A 5,492-nucleotide genomic window follows, 5' to 3' on the forward strand; every position below is an offset into this window, starting at 1 on the left:
TTGAATATCTTGCATTTTATTGAATAGATTTTATATTGTGAAAAACTTTACTAAACTAAAAAGCTAAACTAAATCAAGATACATTTACTTTTGCACAATGATACAGGATTAAAAATTATCTTCTGTTGTGGGAAAATTGATCAAAATAAAGCAAGTTTATGCTTAAAATTATATATATATATATCTGATAATTTGGTCGGAAAAATAAACTTGTAAAAAACTTTGAAATGTAACCCATAAAAATGAATTTAGGTTTATTCAGCAATACTAAATAATATTTCTGACTTGAGTAAAACCATGTAGTTCATTTAGATGTTAGGTTACCACTTTTTTCAATATCTAAAATCAAATTGTAAAGAAAGAAAACATTTGACAAAAATGAAATAAAGCCTTTATGGGTTTTACGCCTCTTCTGCCACTGGATATGAATTGTATTTCCTACTTTTTATTTGATAGGTATCAGGTTTGATTTGTTACAGTCTCATGAAATAACAATGTCTTACTTGCAGCATTTCAGATCTGACGGCTCTCTAGACGAGGGACTGAAGAGAACAGGGTTTTTCTGCTGAATTGAGTTTGACATCGACCACAAGCCGAAGATGTGTGAGTGTGTGTGTGTGTGTGTGTGTGTGTGTGGAGGGGAAATACGTGTGTCAGACAGGAGGGTGTTGAGCATGAGGTGATAGTTGAACATTTAACCACATGAATGATGTGAGGCATGACATCATCACCTGCTCCGCTCCAGTGAAGCGTGTGTGTGTGTGTGTGTGTGTGTGTGTGTGTGTGTGTGTGTGTGTGTGTGTGTGCGCGACCAAAGGCAGTTCACTTGGAAAATCACACTGTGGTTTAGGGTCTTAATGTGTGAAAGAAAGCAGATGATCCGCTCACTCCTCCTGCAGAAACACAAGAGAAGGACACACTGATTATTCAACATTTTCTCACGATTCTTCTGCAATTTCAAAAAAAAAAAAAAAAAAAAAAAAAATACACGACGGGGTCATTTAAATAAAACTAAACCTATTACAAACATTTCTCTAAATAGAAATAAAGAAGAAATGAAATATAAATACTTGTTAAAAAAAAAAACTTAAAAGAAATTTTGAATGAAATAAGTTGAAACACTAAAATTATTACCAGGAAATAAATAAAAACTAGTGCTGTCAACATGATTAATCGTGATATAAAAATAAATAGTTGTATAAAATGTATTTTGTTGGTATACATTCAAGTATTAAGGTTGATTCAGCAATATTAAATAATATTCGATTACTCGAATAATCGCGATTAATCACGTTAGGGGAACATAAAAGTTAGGGATATAATGTATATACACACACACATACACAAACACACATATACTGTATATATATATATATATCGATTTGACATCACTAATAAAACCAACTGAAATAAAAATAAATTAAACCTAAATAGCAATATTAAAAAATTACTTATAATGACATTATTAAAAATGAAACTAACCTTAACATGAAAACTAATAATATAAATATCAAAGTAATTCAAAATATGAATAAAACCATAATAAAACTAAAATAACACTGACACACATAACACTTTAAAATAAAGTATCATTTGTTAACATTAGTTCATTAACTAACATGATCTAACAATGGACATTTTTTTTAACTAACAACTAACATCTTAATGTTAGTAAATAAAAAATAAAAAATACAAATACAACTTTTGATTATAAAAATGTATTAGTAAATGCTGAAATTAACATATCAATGCTTTAGTATTGTTCATTGTTAGTTTGTGTTAACTAATGTTGACAAATGAAACCTTACTAAAGAATTTCATAGTACATAGTAAATCTGATGCTTTAAAAATGACGTTCATCTTTCTAACAAATTTACTTAAATGTATTGTGGCTTGAAAACTTGTTAAATTTGCATGAAGCATGTTTTTAGGTTACCTGAAAAAACAAAAAAACATGTTTTACAGTCAATAGTTGTCTTACAGTTACACTTACAAGCTATAAGATGAGAATTTCAGGTCATATTGAGATGATTGACTCTCGATTGAGAGCACAGTTTGAGACATTGTTGAGATCTCTTATAAAACTTCTAGATTTGAGCAACATTGCATTTCTCTTTCCAAATATACACACATTTTATTTCCTTCTAAGTTATGCTTGGTCTTCTCAATGATTAGTAGTAAACTTTACAACTCACACAAAGTCAATATCATCTGAGAAACGGAGAGGTTTATGTGTGTGTGTCTTCAGCGTTGACCAGTGTTTCACCGCATTCTTGGGTGATGAGGTGACGCTGTTAACTAGTCTTTGATGTGAGTCTATCTAGCGGCCGATCAATAGACGCGCTCATGGCAAGTAAATCCCACATCAAAGCGCATCAGTGTGCAAACACACATCCACACGATTCCTCATTAGAGGAGTGAAGAGGTCCGTCGGCTCCTCAGGCCAGACCATGTTCAACATAGACAATCCTAGAACCAATTAGAAATTAAGCTGATATGAAATTTGCACAGATAATCAAAATTGAGAGATGTGTGTCTGTTGTTCATTAACTCTGCCAGCTCGATAATATCAAATTCGGTCATTAGGTTAATAAGTTTGGAATTAGAATAATCGTTTGAACTAACGCATATACTAAATGAAGCAAGGGTGTCGAGTTACATTCAAGATATTTCAAGGAATGAAGGTTTTTTTTAAAGGAAAAAACATTGAAATTTGTCATTTTGGTGATCAAAGATGAGTTTTAAGGTGTAAAATGGAGACTAACTTTTAGTGATGAGCCCATAATTACCCCTAAACTCTTTACACAATCTTCAAGCTTTAAGGACAGGGAACCTAGCTGACCAGCGAAGGAAGGCCTACAATCAAAACCTCTGTTACACTCTCATTTAACTGGAGAAAGTTGTTAGAGCTCACAGGAAAATAAAACTCAAAATCATAACAATGGGATCAAAATGCTCTACTCCTGAAAAATAGAGCTCAGAGAAAGCATATACAGAGAGAACAGCAGCGGCCCCAAAACCGAACCCTGAGGAACGCCACATACTAAAGTGCCACATACATAGTGCTATTGCTCATAGTTAGCATTGTTGATTTAAGTTATGTTGAAGGAGGAGATCGAACTCTGAAACATCTAGGGCGCTATCATACACTCTGTGCAATGCAGCGCCCGGCGTGACGCAGTTTTCTTTGTCATGTCCTTCGCCACGTTGTTTAAATAGCAAATGCACTCGCGCCCATCTGTGCACCCATGGGCTGCTGGTCTGGAAACGAGGTGTGTGTTCAGGCGCATTGATGGCGCGTTGCTATTTTGAGGCAACTGAAATAGACTGAGTCACTGAGCCAATGACCAACAAAACCCTGGTCTAAAGTCAATGGCGCAATATTTTTTTGGGTTATTTAAAGAGCGCGTTTGTAATATATGACCCTGGACCACAAAACCAGTCACATGGGTCAATTTTCTGAAATTGAGATTTATACATAATCTGAACGCAGAATAAATAAGCTTTCCATTGATGTATGGTTTGTTAGGATAGGACAATATTTGGCCGATATACAACTCTTTGAAAATCTGGAATCTGAGGGTGCAAAAAAATCGAAACATTGAGAAAATCTCCTTTAAAGTTGTTCATTTATGATCACGATTGTGCAGCATTCACTCACAGAAATTCAAGTTTTATATCTTTACGGTAGGAAATTTACAAAATATCTTCATGGAACATGATCTTTACTTAACATCCTAATGATTTTTGCCATAATTCGATAATTTTCACCCATACAATGTATTGTTGGATATTGCCACAAATATACCCGTGCGACTCGAGACTGGTGACGTGATCCAGGGTCACATATGAGCCTTCAGGCGGGTCCACAGCGCGCGTGCATTCTGCATATTACACACACACACACACACACACACACACACACACACACACACACACACACACACACACACACACACACACACACACACACACACACACACACACACACACACACACACACACACAGCAGCACACAAACATGCTAAATATTAAAAATAAAAGGATTACAATGTAAATATTGTGTACATAAACATATGGTGGAATCCGGCTTGTCCCGTAGATGGTCTGCTTGAGCATTAACCTCACACACACACACACACACACACACACACACACACACACACACACACACACACACACACACACACACACACACACACACACACACACACACACACACACACACACACACACAACTGGCTTTTAAAGGGAATGGGAGACGAGACTCTGATTGGTTTATTGCTCGTTATGCACAAAACACACCCATTACTCATTAAGAAAATAGGGACAACCCTTTTAGACCATGCGCCGGGAGCGCCGACCATTTTTCCCGTCGTAAAACTAGCAAAAGTGGATTCGAACACGCCCTAAGTGCGCTTTAGACCATGCGCTTAAATCCTTAAAACAGGGCCCCTAGAACACAATCACTATAGCAAACACATAGCAACACCCCGGCAACCAGCCAAGGTCAAGGTCAAATTTATTTATATAGCACCTTAAAACAACAAGAATGCTGACCAAGGTGCTGCACAACAGAAAATATCATAATACAATACAATTGAAAATGAAGAAAAACATCAGAAAATAATAGATTTAATACAAAACATCATCAAGCAAATAAAACAATTAAAACTAAAAGTGCAATCGGATTAAGATTAAGCCTGAGAAAAATAATATGTTTTAAGAGAAGATTTAAATATGGATAGAGTAGCGGATGATCTAATGGAAAAAGCTTAAGAATTCACAGCTTTGGACCAAGAACTGAGAATCTCACCCTTGGATTTAAGTCGAGATTTTGGAACGATCAATAATATCTGGGTGGAGGATCTAAGCATTCTCTCAGGAGAGCAGCAGTGGAGAACATCTGAAATATAAGTGGGGAAGTTAGAAAACTTCTCACATGAGTCTCGGCTAGGATCTGGACCGGCCGGTGCATTAATGTAGAAAACAGAATCCACATCATCCAGGCATCAGGGTGGTCAAACACACTTGGAGGGGTGTTCGGATGCAGTCGCTTCTCCGCTGAAGACTTTCATCTGAACCCAGCGTGACACGGCCGATCACCTCTGATGTTCACAACTAAAAGAACAACAACAACTCCAGCATCTCGACACACACTGATTTGGGACACACACACGCCTTCAGATCTGCTCACCATCATCAAGACAATGAACTCTGTCCTGTTGTCCGCGATCAATAGCTGATGCACGTTTGATCTAAACGAGGTTTCATCTTTTGTTTTCTGGGATTTTATCCGAGGCCTCGGGGAGAGTTAGCGGTCGGATCGCATTATTTTTGAAAGAATATCTTGCTGACTTTGTACTGCATGAACACGTCCATCATAACAGCAAGAGTGCTGACCTCCTGACACATATTAATATTACATGTGTGTGGCAACTAATGGCATTCTGACATAGTCCATCACTGAACAGAAATCATTCGAGAAACTA

Source organism: Leuciscus leuciscus (assembly GCF_965113295.1).
Source record: "Leuciscus leuciscus genome assembly, chromosome: 17".
Classification (NCBI taxonomy): domain Eukaryota; kingdom Metazoa; phylum Chordata; class Actinopteri; order Cypriniformes; family Leuciscidae; genus Leuciscus; species Leuciscus leuciscus.